The following is a 15,669-nucleotide window of genomic DNA, read 5'->3' as shown; positions in this document are numbered from 1 at the left end:
TTCCTAAATGTAACATTCAGGATTATTCACTGCAGCTCCAGAAATCAGAGCTACCTCATCAGATCCAAGTGTGACATCAGCTGACACTCTTTACAGGAGATTCCATCTGAACTCTGTGGAGCCTGATCTCAAGGTTTTTAAGTCTGACCCTGAAACCAGAAGAGGATCTTTCTCTCTCTTCAGATTCATTATGATCCAGTGATTTCAGTCCTGGATGATCAGGCTGATGTTTGCACAGAGCAGATAATGAAGTGAATGTTTTTGCACATTGGTAACAGTGAAACAGTTTATTTACAGTGTGGGATCGTTTGTGTTCGGAGTATGAACTGAGATTCCTGAAGCTCTTGTCACACTGGTCACAGCTGAAGTTCACTTCCATGTGTGTACGTTCATGTTTGTTACGATGACCTGATTGTGAGAAGCTTTTGTCACAGTGTCTGCACTTGTATGGTGTCTCTCCTGTGTGGATTCGCTTATGCTATTTTATTGAATTATGTCCAGTGGTGAAGGATGACCCACACTGGTCACAGATGTGCTTTTTGACCCCACTGTGGAAGAGTTCATGTATTTTTAATGTACTTGGTGTGTGGAAGCCTCTCCCACATTCTTTGCAGTAGTTCATTTTGTCTCCAGTGTGTCTACGTTCATGTTTTTTTTGGTCCCGTTGATGATTGGAAGTTTTTCTACAAAGGTCACAGAGAAACTCTTTCCCACAACCACAGTGACGACAGGGTTGAGAACTGGATCCATGTGCTTTGCTCCACTTCTAAACAAAGACAGTGTAAATCAGGGAATTCCTTCAACGTTTTTATCCTGAACGTCGCCTGAAATAAAGAGCATCTCTGTCAACGTCCAATTACATTTTACTGTTTACATTATAACACTCAGCTTACTGGGTGAAAATGAGTCTTCATTTTTCCAAACAGTTCATTCAGTATAACTCCATAAGTTTACTGATCAGACTTGTTCCAAACACTCAGGTTACAATTACAAGATAAAAAACTAAATACATCCTCACAGTAACTGCACTTGTAGAGTTACTTTCAGGTGTGGATCTGTTGGTGTTTTTTCAGCTGATGTTGATATTTAAAAGACTTTCCACACAAGTCACAGCTGTAAGGTTTAACTCCACTGTGGATGAGTTGGTGAGTTTTTAGGCTTTGAGCCAGGGCAAAAGACTTTCCACACAGGTCACAGGTGTAATCTTTAGCTCCACTGTGGATGAGTTGGTGAGTTTTTAAGCTTCCAGTCCGGGTAAAAGACTTTCCACACAACCCACAGCTGTAAGGTTTAACTCCACTGTGGATTCGTTGGTGAGTTTTTAGGCTTTGAGCCAGGGCAAAAGACTTTCCACACAGGTCACAGGTGTAATCTTTAACTCCACTGTGGATGACTTGGTGTCTTTTAAAGTCTCCAGCCAGGGTAAACGACTTTCCACACAGGTCACAGGTGTAAGGTTTAACTCCACTGTGGATGCGTTGGTGTGATTTTAGGTTTTGAGCCAGGTTAAAAGACTTTCCACACAGGTCACAGGTGTATTCTTTAACTCCACTGTGGATGACTTGGTGTCTTTTTAAGTCTCCAGCCAGGGTAAACGACTTTCCACACAGGTCACAGGTGTATTCTTTAACTCCACTGTGGATGCGTTGGTGTGTTTTTAGGTTTCCAGCCAGGGTAAAAGACTTTCCACACAAGTCACATCTGTACTCTTTAACTCCACTGTGGATGCGTTTGTGTTTTTTTAAGTCTCCAGCCAGGGTAAAAGAATTTCCACACAAATCACAACTATAAGGTTTAAATCCACCGTGGATGCGTTGGTGTGTTTTTAGGTTATGAGCCAGGGTAAAAGACTTTCCACACAACTCACAGCTGTAAGCTTTAACTCCACTGTGGGTGACTTTGTGTGTTTTTAAGCTTTCAGCCCGGTTAAAAGACTTTCCACACAAGTCACAGCTGTAAGGTTTAACTCCACTGTGGATGAGTTGGTGTGTTTTTAAGTGTCCGGCCTGGGTAAAATCCTTCCCACACTCATCACAGCTGTAGGTTCTCTCTCGCTTTCTTCTGTGAGGTTTGTCGGCCTCCTGAGAGCGCTGACTACTCGCTCCATGTTGGTCCTGCAGTGACAGAGATACAAACAGAGGCAGTGAGTGAAATGCAGTCGTGGAAGAAACTGAAACTTCCTCCATTGGTGAAATCAAACATGTCAACAAAAACACATTGTAGGTTTGTTACCACCACATTCTGGTGATAGCATCACATTACAATGATGTGCTACAATGAGAGTTGTAATGAAAATGACATTATTGAAGAAATATTGATCAGTAGAGAAACTCTTTTATTTCAGAAAAAATTGTGATTTCAACTGATGATATTGTTGTTTCAATGTGTGTAGAGAAAATATGATCTTTGTATTTTCTTGTAACTTCTGTGGTTTTTGGTTGTGAATGTAGATTCTGTATATATGGAGGAGCCCAGGATGGAAAAGATAAAGCTGCTGTTAATGGGTTTTTAAAAACCAACCAGCTGTACACACAGTTTCAATAACAGTGTAACTGTGATGTTTTTCTCACCTTCTGTGTTGAAGTCATCGTTTCCTCTGTAGTGGCTGAGCCTAGTCCAAATGGCTGAAATTGTTCCTCTGCTGCACCACCAGACTCTTCTCCTCCTGTTACTCAGCTGGGACACAAAAAGTATATAAGTGTATTTTATTCCTGACCAAAAGAAGCAGAGCAAATAAACATGACTAAACTCCTCAGTGACAACAATACCTATGAAGATTCAAGGTGAAACCCCAGAAGCAACTACAAAAAGAAAGTCATCAGTTGCCTACAAGAACTTGAAAGGGAAGAACCCCTCACCCCCCTATCACCGCCTTTACCCTGTATATATGGACTTCCATAGATCCACAAAGACGGAGTCAGTATAAACTCAGCCGCCTACAACATTTCAAGTACCTAATTACCATCCTAGCTCCCCTAGAATGGGAACACAGTGTGGTTGGCTAGGTTAACTCACAAACAGAATTTAGCTGTGCCTGACTACAATAGAGACTTTCTTCTTTAGATGTTTCTGAAACAAGAAGGTGTAGTACACAGAGATTTGTTTCAGAAAAAGGGGAAAGTAATTAAAACGACATACATAAGCACAGAGTGTTTTAATCCTACTAACACATACACACACATGCAATGATGCTCATGAATACCAGATGGTATTTTAAGCCTGTGTTTCTGATTTTATCATCTTGTTCGGCTCACTTAGTAAGATGAGAAACGATATATGAACTAGTGGACTAATATTATATTAGGAAAGATGATTGAATGATAGCAGGGGTGAACAGAATGCAGCAGAGGGTTTAAATGAGTGAGACTAAAAGATTCTTAGTTTCTTGTTCCTGATCAGATAAATGGTGAGTTTAAAATCCAGTTAAGGAACAAAGAAGGCCAAAGATTTTAAGTTTTTAGGAATAATTTTTGATTTACGTCTTAAACTAGACAAGCATGTAAGGAAGATTGATAAGATGGTCAAGGCTAATCTGAATTGTTTTGAGTTAATTCAGCACTATATACCTGCTTCAGCAGCTCAGTTATTTATGTATTTGTCGCGTTCTGGGTCTTTTGAACCAGTGTTTTGAGTTCTAGTTCATTTTTGATGTTTATGGTTTATGTTTAAGTTCTTTAGGTCAGCGAAGTTCACACTGAACTCTCAATCACTTTTGCAACTTTTTACTTTTGTGTTACTCACAGCAACAAGTCCACCTCATTGTTAGTCCATTTAAAAAACTGTGCTTTTTCTCAACATTTTGCTGCCACGTTTCAAAGAGCCTCTGTTCTGGGAATCCATCCTACCTAACATACCATCCTACCTGTTGTTTCTGCACATGCGCAAAACCATCCTACCTTTGTTAATCTGAGCTAGAAGCATACTTTAACAGCTAAAATTCAGTGGCGAACCATCCTACCTTTGTCAATAACAGCTAGAAACATACTCTGATGGGTAAAATTAAGTGCCAAACCATGATACCTTTGTGAATGTTACCCACAAGCATACTTTAACGGGTAAAATTAAGTGGCAAACTGTCCTGGCTTTTTGAATATGAGCTACAACAGGGGTAGGCAATCCCAGTCCACGAGGGCCGGTGTCCCTGCAGGTTTTAGATGTGTCCTCGAACCAACACAGCTGATATAAATGGCTAAATTAGCTCCTGAACATGTCCTGAAGTTCTCCAGAGGCCTGGTAACGAACAAATCATGTGATTCAGGTGTGTTGACCCAAGGTGAGATCTAAAGGGACACCGGCCCTTGTGGACTGGGATTACCCACCCCTGAGCTACAAGCATACTCTGATGGGCAAAGTTACCGTATTTTCATGACCATACGGTGCACTTAAAAGTCTTAGATTGTCTTCAAAAAGTATGGCGCGCCCTATAGTGCAGTGTGCCCTGTGTGTTGTAATGAGGACGTAGTAGAGAACACCATGAGAACGCTAAAGGATGAAGTGTGGGCATTGACTGTACCGGTATATACAGGGAGTGCAGAATTATTAGGCAAGTTGTATTTTTGAGGAATAATTTTATTATTGAAGAACAACCATGTTCTCAATTAACCCAAAAAACTCATTAATATCAAAGCTGAATGTTCTTGGAAGTAGTTTTTAGTTTGTTTTTAGTTTTAGCTATTTTAGGGGGATATCTGTGTGTGCAGGTGACTATTACTGTGCATAATTATTAGGCAACTTAACAAAAACCAAATATATACCCATTTCAATTATTTATTTTTACCAGTGAAACCAATATAACATGTCCACATTCACAAATATACATTTCTGACATCCAAAAACAAAACAAAACAAAGACAAATCAGCGACCAATATAGCCACCTTTCTTTGCAAGGACACTCAAAAGCCTGCCATCCATGGATTCTGTCAGTGTTTTGATCTGTTCACCATCAACATTGCGTGCAGCAGCAACCACAGCCTCCCAGACACTGTTCAGAGAGGTGTACTGTTTTCCCTCCTTGTAAATCTCACATTTGATGATGGACCACAGGTTCTCAATGGGGTTCAGATCAGGTGAACAAGGAGGCCATGTCATTAGTTTTTCTTCTTTTATACCTTTTCTTGCCAGCCACGCTGTGGAGTACTTGGACGCGTGTGATGGAGCATTGTCCTGCATGAAAATCATGTTTTTCTTGAAGGATGCAGACTTCTTCCTGTACCACTGCTTGAAGAAGGTGTCTTCCAGAAACTGGCAGTAGGACTGGGAGTTGAGCTTGACTCCATCCTCAACCCGAAAAGGCCCCACAAGCTCATCTTTGATGATACCAGCCCAAACCAGTACTCCACCTCCACCTTGCTGGCGTCTGAGTCGGACTGGAGCTCTCTGCCCTTTACCAATCCAGCCACGGGCCCATCCATCTGGCCCATCAAGACTCACTCTCATTTCATCAGTCCATAAAACCTTAGAAAAATCAGTCTTGAGATATTTCTTGGCCCAGTCTTGACATTTCAGCTTGTGTGTCTTGTTCAGTGGTGGTCGTCTTTCAGCCTTTCTTACCTTGGCCATGTCTCTGAGTATTGCACACCTTGTGCTTTTGGGCACTCCAGTGATGTTGCAGCTCTGAAATATGGCCAAACTGGTGGCAAGTGGCATCTTGGCAGCTGCACGCTTGACTTTTCTCAGTTCATGGGCAGTTATTTTGCGCCTTGGTTTTTCCACACGCTTCTTGCGACCCTGTTGACTATTTTGAATGAAACGCTTGATTGTTCGATGATCACGCTTCAGAAGCTTTGCAATTTTAAGACTGCTGCATCCCTCTGCAAGATATCTCACTATTTTTGACTTTTCTGAGCCTGTCAAGTCCTTCTTTTGACCCATTTTGCCAAAGGAAAGGAAGTTGCCTAATAATTATGCACACCTGATATAGGGTGTTGATGTCATTAGACCACACCCCTTCTCATTACAGAGATGCACATCACCTAATATGCTTAATTGGTAGTAGGCTTTCGAGCCTATACAGCTTGGAGTAAGACAACATGCATGAAGAGGATGATGTGGACAAAATACTCATTTGCCTAATAATTCTGCACTCCCTGTACGATCGCACATACCTGTATAAAAGAACAGGTATGTGCGTTATGCAGAACATTGTTGTTTTAACAACCCTGAAAATGGCAAAGAGACACGCTTACGAAGCACAGTTTAAACTGAAGGCCATCAGCTACGCGGAGGAACATGGAAATCGAGCAGCCGCGAAAGAATTTAAGATTAATGAATCGATGTTTCGCAAGTGGAGGAAGCTAGAAAACAAGCTCCGGCAGGTCAAGAAAACGCAGCTGAGTTTCCGCGGACATAAGGTGAGGTGGCCCGAGTTGGAGGAAAGACTCGAGCGGTGGATCATCGAGCAAAGAATGAGTGGGAGAAGCGTTTCGACGGTCACCATTCGGCTAAAAGCAGTTTCACTAGCAGACGAAATGAAAATTGAACATTTCCAAGGAGGCCCGTCTTGGTGCTTTCGTTTTATGAAACAGTGCCATTTTTCCATCTGGACCAGGACTACGGTAGCGCAGCAACTTCCAGCGGATTATAATGAAAAGCTGGCCATCTTCCGCTCCTACTGCAGCAAACACATCGGCGACAAAAACATCCAGCCCAGCCACATCACAAACATGGACAAGGTGCCGCTAACTTTCGACATCCCGGTGAGCCACACTGTGGAGAAGAAGTGGACCAGCACGGTAGCGATACGCACAACGGGGTACGAAAAGTCTTCTTTTACTGTTGTGCTTGGCTGCCATGCTAATGGACAGAAACTGCCGCCTATGGTGATTTCTAAGCGAAAGACTTTGCCTAAAGAGAAGTTTCCAACAGGAATCATCATTAAGGCAAATGAAAAGGGCTGGATGGATGAGGAAATGATGAAAGAGTGGCTGAGGGAGGTGTATGTAAGGAGACCAGGTGGTTTTTTCCACGCATCACCATCGCTCTTAATCTGTGACTCTATGCGTGCCCATCTCACAGCCGATGTGAAAAAACAAGTGAAACAAATGAAAACAAAGCTTGCTGTCATTCCGGGAGGCCTGACAAAGGAACTCCAACCGCTGGACATCAGTGTGAACCGCCCGTTCAAAGTAAGGCTGCTAGCGGGGTGGGAGCAATGGATGACCGATGGAGACCACAGTTTCACCAGGAGTGGAAGGCAGCGCCGGGCGAGTTACGCCACAATTTGCGAATGGATTGTAGATGCTTGGGCTAACATGTCTGCTGGGACTGTTGTTCGAGCTCGATGGGTTTGATTGATGACAATTACCGGTAATAAAAATCTGAGTACCAAACTCGGTTTTGCTTCTGTTTTTATTTTTAAATACGCACACGTGTATGCTTGTGTGTTGATGATGAAGATTACCGGTAGTAAAAATGTGAGTACCAAACTCAGTTTTGCTCCCGCTTTATTTTTAAATACGCATACTTGTATGCCCCCTATAATGAGGTGCGCCTTATGTGTGTGTTAAATACAGTAACCGCACACATAACTGAGACTGCGCCTTTTTAGTACGGTGCGCCTTATGGTCGTGAAAATACGGTAAGTGGCAAAGTGTCATAAAATTTGTGCTGGAATTACTCGACAGCAGAAATGTACATAAACTACTTACAATAAGACATTTTGCCAAAGTATGATGGTTTGTCAGAACACTAGAAAGTAAATAAGCAGCAGACAGAAATGAGGCAGGTCGAATCTTCTTGCGTTTCACGCATGCGCAGTACTGGCACGTAAGCGTTTTCGGCCGTTTCAATCTGGACGTGCAACGCTGTGAAAACGACTGAAAATGCTAGTGTAGACACGGAATGTTTTCAGAAGAGAACGCCGTTTTCCAATCTATCCAGGCTAGTGTGGACGCAGCCTCACTCTTCTCTCAACATCTTCACAATAAACTGTGAACAGATACCGAGGAGAGCAGCAGAAGACCTCATCCAGGAGCTGTTGAAGTATGATTCTTTTTGATGGTAGCAATCAGGTGGAGACTTTTACTTCCAAAATCAGACGTCTTCATTTGCGCTGGCAGCAGGCACGATATTGGCCCATTTTTGGGGTGCTTCAGCCAGAGCGATGGCGGCTGAGAAGCAGCAGAGCGGAGGTGTGAGTGTCTGGCTTAAAACAGGACATGTTAGCTGCATTTAACCCTCAGTTACTCTTTATATAGTTAGGTAGGACTCAGACCATGTTTCTTTTTAGCAGAAAAACATCACATCACGTCTTTTCTGACGATGTTTGCTACTCTACAATCCGTCCTACTCTCTAGTAAAATCAGCCACATCTGACCGTCCTGTTGCTCCCATTGAAATTTATATAGCCTATTTAAAATCTAAAACTTAAGATTGTCCGTAGCCTACTGTTGTTACCACTGTCCTGTTTGCGACGTATACTGAGAGAGGACTTTTTGTTAGTGATCTTAATAGATTTTTTTTCATATGTAAATTTTTGTCTAATTGAATACAATCTATTTGTGTATGATTGTCAGTCCAAAGAGGGAGAGAGGAAAGAGGGGAATGTGAGGAGAAAGTACAATGTCAGGAAGAACCAGGTAAGAAAACAGACAACTGACAGGCAAAACAGAAACTGTTAACCTGACAAAGAGAAAAAACCTGATTTTACTCATACAATCTGGAAGTTGTGTTCTCCCTATCTGGTCGTAAAGTCTGACGTCACTAGCCGTGTCTGGGCTTAAACTCCGCTGCAGGTCCATATGTCAAACGATCACTATGGCATTACTGAGAGTTGAAAAACTGTCTAAAGTCTTTAATAAAATGATCAGCGTTCTGCTCTACCAGGTGTAACAATTGAGTTTAACATCCAGGCTTCTATGAAAACAGAATTTATGACATTTAACGTAGTTAGAAGTTAGCACGAAGTTAGCTCGCTGGCTTCTATCTAAATACAATATAGCATGTCCTGACTGCGGGGTTTTGGAAACAAATTCAAACGTACAGCTCTGTTATCACTTCCAACATAAATGAAGACAGAAAACTAAACAGCAGTGACGTTTGTAGAGTTACTGAAGTTTGGCTAGCTGGTATATAATGATGTGCTACATGACCGCTAGCGACACAGCTATGTTAGCATAATATAAACAAGCTAACTTTTTTTCCACTCGATAAAAGTTAACGTGAGTGTTCTCGGTGGTCAGGAACAAATGTAATCGCATGGCAGGATGCTGTAAAAGGACTAAACTTCAGCCAGGAGAACAACTGAGATAATCCATCCACAATACGAGGTTAGTCATTCATATACTGCTGCATGAGCTGGGCTGTAGTTACATCCTAAGGTTTTAAAAACTGAGCTTTAATAAATGATTAGCGGTAATAAAAGCCGAGGGATCAACAGTGATCACTGACTGTTTTAGGAGCTTTTTGAGATTAAATAGAAGAAAATACAAAACATTAACCATGTTAACAACACAAAAGCGATATTAAACGCAGACTACTTATCTTATTCATCTGTTCCTCTGTCTCTCCTGCTGCTTTGAGCATGTACATGACAAAAGAATTTCCCTCGGGATAAATAAAGTTGTTCTTATTCTTATTCTTACTTTAGGCCCGGAAGTAGGATTTGTCACATCATCACTTAACAACCAGATATTAAAGCTGCTATACAGAATCTGCAAAACAAACTGGGTTGAAACATTTTTGACCCTCTTTAACAACATTCCAATATAACATTATCATTGATTAGGGAGATTAAAATTAATGATATATTTTATATTATTCAGCCACAACGGTGCAGCCGCAAACGGTGCCCCGGTGGAGTGAGGAGCTGTAAAGAGAAGCCGAGCGCTCTGTTTATATTCTAAAAATGTTGTAAGCTTGTTTCAAAGATTATGTACTGCAGCTTTAAATGTTTTACAAAAGCACACATACACTTATCAGTGTTTCTCAAACTTTTTACAGTGTGTACCACCTAGAGATGGCACGATACCACTTTTTTATGTCCGATACCGATACCGATATCATAAATTTGGATATCTGCCGATACCGATATTAATCCGATATAGTGTGTTTTTTAATCAATAAAACTGTTTTTTTAATATCTTGCTGCATTTTGTATAAGTTCATACTCAAGTTTAAATAAACAACAACACTAAAGCTATTCTGTTATACCTGTATGTAAAAAATACACTGCACCCAAAATATTTCATAGTTCAGCAACACTGATCAATCTAATAAACTTAAACCTACTCCATCCTTCCTATTCTGGTATTTTAAAGAGTACTCAGCAGAAATATTAAGCAACCTAACTAATAGGGTTGCAAACTCCCAGCAAAAAAAAAAAAAAGGGAACCGCCCCCACCTCCACCTCATGATGCTTAATCGACGTAATCAACTTTAATTTGATGCAGTGTGAAAAAAAATGCACAGAAATAAATTATTTTTCAAGAATAATTAAATAGATTCAACATCTTTCTTCTACAGAATTGGAGACTGCACAGATGGTATCTTCCCAAAGGAAAAAGTACTATAGCTTACTAGGGTATATTAGACTTAACAGTTACTATATACAGTAATTGACTTCTATACATTTTACATCAGATTAAAACTTTGGGTGTAAGATTCAGATAATTATTTATTAAAAGCTAGACATTTTAAATGAGAATAAGAAAGAAAAGTATGTCTTTGTGCCCCCTTTTCCCTGTTCATGCCCTATCGGCCCCCCTGGCTAAACTTTGCTAGATCCGCCCCTGCACAGTTACCAGCCGTCAGCTACGTAGAAAAGGATCCTGGTCTAGAAAGTAATATTAAATAAATTCTAACGACAGCTTATCAAGGTTAAACGTGCTGCTGTTGTTCAGCCGCTGGTTTCCTCTTTCTGGTGCAAAGTGGGCCAAAAACAAAGAAGAGAGACGGACTCGCGACAGAAAAGCCGATCAGCTGATCATTAAGCAGTTTCATGAAGTAGCGGCAGGAGAGGGAGAGAGAAGAGGCAGACGCTCCATATATCGGTTGTTAAGCTTAACGTAGGTACGCTTTACAAACATTCAGAGATGAACTTACACACTTGCTTTACTTCTCTCTGGGATAACTTCCTCGGAGTTGAAATGCTGGATTGCTAGCAAGGCTACAAATACACACAGCCGCTCTATCACGTGAGCACACTGCTCCGACGTGCTACGGTTATGAGCCGAGTTACGCCGTGTCGCAAGTTTTGTGAGGTGCTTTTTTGATATTTAATGGATCGGATTACATTTTTTATTTCTCACCGATATCCGATCCAGCAATTTAAGTCAGTATCGGACCGATACCGATACCTAATATCGGATCGGTCCATCTCTAGTACCACCTGATAAAAATGTCAAGCTCTCCTAAGTACCACTATGAAAGCATGAAACTCATAAATCTTACAACACAAAATTATTATTATTAAATTAGTAAAATTAGTATCTGCAAGATTTTTTCATACATTGTATACATACTACGACGGGCAAAGTTGCCTCTATTTATAGTTTATAGTTTTTATTCATATTTTGTAATAATTTATTCTGTTTTGGGAGTGTTTTTTAATGTTTCTGTATTATACATTATACACATTAAAAGTGAATCTCTGTCCAAAAAATGCACTCAGTTTACTTTTTACTCACTATGAGCATCATTCATTATTCTTCCCCAGTAATTAAGGTTAGGATATGTATTTTTTTTTATTCCAATCCATTCTTCTTTTGCGGCAACAACATTTAAGGATGCAGGGACTGACAACACCCCCAAAGCTCTGATCCTAGAATCGCCCCTGGCTGGGAGTAAATAAAATACAGATGCATCTGGACATCATCCTATGAACTCCTATTCTAAAGGCTGATCTGAGGAGCATTCCTCACACGCGGGGGTAGCCCTTTGGCACCCCTGCTCAGTGGGCTTCCACTGCTCTCTCTCTCTCTCTGTGAAAATGTGACATCATTCCGTGGTAAAACCGCAAAGAGTTCTGGGAACTCGTGGCAAGAGGTACTAGCGCACGCAGGCTTTCAATTGAAATCAGTTACACAGCCATTCAAAGAAACACAAAAAATGGCAATAAGCTGTTGTATTATTAACTGCAATAGCCGATCGCATGACAGCCACGGGAAGCTGACGGGTAAAGAGATTGGTTGTTTTCGGATTACGTCGTTGAAGAGAAATTGTTCGAGCCATGTTTCCGAAGTAACAAAGAGGCGACAGATAGCCTGGATTGCAGCCATTCAAAGACCAAATATAACATCCCAGAACACTGCAGCTCACATGTTAGTCTGCTCCAAGCATTTCATAACATAATTGGTGATGTAGGTTATGCTCCTTTGTTTATTGTGCATAAAAAGTGAATTGTCCTGACAGAATATTGCGTTTCGCTTCTGTTATTACCACGGTACATTGACAAAAACATATACTTTTATTCACAGGATAAAACAGTTTTTTTGTATCACTAATTGGCCAGTACGATTACAGCATACAATATTATTGTCACTGAAACATTTCTGTAATGCCTACCAGAAATTATTTCCACTACTAATTAATTACCGTTGAGCTCAACGGTCCTATAAATAAACAGTTAACAAATGTGTATTTATGAAGATGATTTGTGAGACTGGTAAACTTATGTACGATGGTCTTTCGTTCTATACGGTGCATTTCAAGGTCCTGTGCCCATCCGTCGGTAAACTGTACCTGGGCTTGTTGCAGTGACCTGAAGTTACTAAACTTCATGAGTGTATGCACTCACTCCAAGAACCGTATAATTATAAATATGAGCGTGGTGAAAGTTGGGCAGCACGCTAACGTCTTTTGTCCAAACCTTTCATTCCCTCTGATTTTTTCCTCGTATCTTGTCTTTGACTTTTCATCAAGTCTGTCTTTGTACGGACCGGCATTTTTCTCCTTCGTTTTGTACATACCTTTTTTGGGGAGCAAAGAAAAAGCAAGAATTCATTGGAACCGGAGAATGAACGTTTTTCGGTGCTGCAAATGCTTGCGGCATGCAACGCGCGAAAGACACGTTGTCTGTCCCCCAGGCTTGTACCTGTGGCTTCCTGTCCTGAGGGTGGGGGTTGGCTGTTCTCCTGCCCTGCAGCCCATCCTTTTGTTCATATTCAAAGACTATTTTTCTATATGTATTCTTTCCCCCTAGCAACCGTCATTTCATAATGTTGCACGAACTCTACAGTCTGTCTAACTCCAGTGTATACCAAGCAATCTATTATACTCAACAGAGCTAAACTCAACATAAACTGAACCCACATTAAAGTTAGCTCGGTGCTTACCTTTAGTTGAGCCCACAAACCGAGAGAAACTCCGCGATGAAGCTGGAAGTCTTTCCAAACACAGGAAACAGATCAGGGAGCAGAGACCCACGTGGTTCACGCTGATCTCAGCTACAATCCAGGAGACAAGGGTGCAGATCGATGCAGATATCGATCAAAACGTTGGTAGTGGTATATGTTCCTGTAAGTTCACTACTTTACTCCCGTTTCGTGAAAAAGCAGCTCTCTCTGCTCGACTCCTCTCCTACACACACACTTTCTCCACCCCTTTTCCCGGCTCTGCTGTGATTTGTGGCTGTGCGGTCACGTGACTCAGCGTCACAAGTTATCCACGTGAGGTGTTGGGCGTTTATCAATATGCGTACTTGTGCGTACTTGCGTTCTCGTGTACTCGTGAAACGTCATCAGTCGGAGACCAAGTACTGTTCCAATTCGAAGTACGCATCAAGCCGAGAACGCGAAAAAGTCCCGGATGTGTTCTCGATCCGCCCATTTTATCGAGCATGCATCGGTGTAGACTTGGGACAGCTAAATATCCCAGAATGCATTTCGTCCAAAACTCAACAGCGGACTCCCGGCACATCGCCCCCCCCCCCCTCCGCTCGCGGACTTCTCTCTACTCAGGTTAAAGAAACCCCAGCAGCTGTCTATAGTATTGAGTGTCCACTAGAATAGAAATAAAAGCGTTCTAACATCTCACCTGCTTGTTTTTATTAAGGTATGTACACGTATGTACATGTACACTATTTTTATTAATAGAGGTTTCACTACTGAGGTTAAAAATGATATATAAGTCACTTAGATCACTTCTAAATGTTAATGTTTGGTTCATTTCAGTGTTTTATTTGTTCCTGAGTAAACCGGTTTGGCTGTGATTAAAGTTAAGCTTCATAACATGTTACTCACAGTTAAATTAGGAGGGGACGGCAGTAAAAACTCCGGACCTGTGACATCATCACGTACGCAGGTGTTCCGACTGTACAAATCACAGGTCCGTGCTCGCGTACTTGAGAATTGAGAAACATCCCACGAGTCCGTGCTCGCGTTCTCGGCGGGTACGTACTCCCGTGCGTTCTCGGCGAGTACGTACTCGCGTACTTGGGCATTGATAAACGGCCAGGGTTTGTTTTTTTTTGTTTGTTTTTTTTTTTAAACAGAACTTTATTTAACAAACAAAGAGTATACAACATACAAACAGATGAAGTATACAAAAGAACAGAACATGAACATACAAAACCAGGGGTAAAAGGAAAAAGTAATAATTATATGAATACACGCAAAAATTCACAGATATATATTGTTTTGAGAGCCTTTTTGTTGGTGGAGTCTGATATTGATTCAATGTACATTTCCACATCCTTAACATAATGACAGAAATATGGTGTTTTATTAGTAAACTTACATTTATGGATAAAAAATTTAGCTAAAAGTACTAACAAATTAATTATAAAAAAGCATTTATCATTCTTCTTGGGGAACTTAAAAAACAGAATAAAACATTTTCCCATCGTAAAGAAAACTCCCTTAAAATATGGACAATAACAAACCTGCTGAATTCCTTCCAGAATCTCTGTGTAAAAGAGCAGTACCAAAAAAGATGTGTCACAGTTTCTGGATGATCCCCACAGAAAGTGCAATTAGTATTTATGTCTCTTTTAAATTTTACCATGTAGTGGCTGGCTGGATAACATTTATGTAGAATTTTAAATGAGACTTCCTTCACCTTATTTACAATCAAGTATTTATGAGGGATCATCCAGACTGTCTTCCACTTGATATCTGGAACATATCGGTTCCAGTAAGATATTATATACGGGAGAGAGACGATATCTTCTTGGAATAAACTACGTATTCTCTTATTGCTGTTACCAAGTTCTTGTGAAAAGCAGATTTTTCCTATTGGTGACTCAGCTGGATCAGGGAGAGTGACTGAGGTAGATATTGAGCTATCAGCGTTTTTATATAACATTAAAGTCCCTGAGGGTATGGCACCAAGCACCATTGAGAATTCCTGAACACTGATAGGAAAATTATAGAGTGCAATAAAATCGTTGTAAGTAAGTAGTTGTCCCTCTTTATTAACCAGCTGAGCCACCAATAGGATCCCATTTTGGACCCAAGTTTCCAGGAAAAGTGATTTATTTTTAAATAAAATGTCTCTGTTGTTCCAGATAAGGTATTTGTGAGGTGAAAAGTTGTGTTTATAAATGAGGGTCCACGCTAAGAGGACTTGCTTATGGAAGGATGAAAGTTTTACAGGGAGTTTCTCAACACTGTAATTACAATTTAAAATAAAATTAAAGCCACCAAAATGAGAGAAAATATGATATGGTATAAAGTTCCAGATAGAGGTAGGATTTTTAAGAAAATGTTTAGCCCAATTAATTTTGAAAGTGT

At 40.7% G+C, this 15,669-nt stretch overlaps 1 protein-coding gene and 1 long non-coding RNA gene across 2 annotated transcripts in view; both read right to left on the bottom strand.

Annotated features, from left to right (window-relative positions):
- LOC102078817 (zinc finger protein 665) overlaps positions 1-15,669 on the bottom strand; it is a 1,047,781-nt gene that overhangs the window by 1,020,877 nt on the left and 11,235 nt on the right. The gene's annotated exons all lie outside the window — the stretch shown is intronic.
- LOC112846353 (uncharacterized) lies at positions 2,064-13,317 on the bottom strand. Its single transcript, XR_003219290.1, has 3 exons — positions 13,273-13,317; positions 2,571-2,676; positions 2,064-2,114 (listed from the first exon to the last, which is right to left on the bottom strand). It is a non-coding gene; the product is annotated as an uncharacterized LOC112846353 (long non-coding RNA).

The sequence above is a fragment of the Oreochromis niloticus genome, linkage group LG3, assembly GCF_001858045.2.
Source record: "Oreochromis niloticus isolate F11D_XX linkage group LG3, O_niloticus_UMD_NMBU, whole genome shotgun sequence".
NCBI lineage: Eukaryota > Metazoa > Chordata > Actinopteri > Cichliformes > Cichlidae > Oreochromis > Oreochromis niloticus.
Note: the sequence above shows the minus strand (reverse complement) of the source record. Positions and strands in the feature narration are given on the sequence as shown.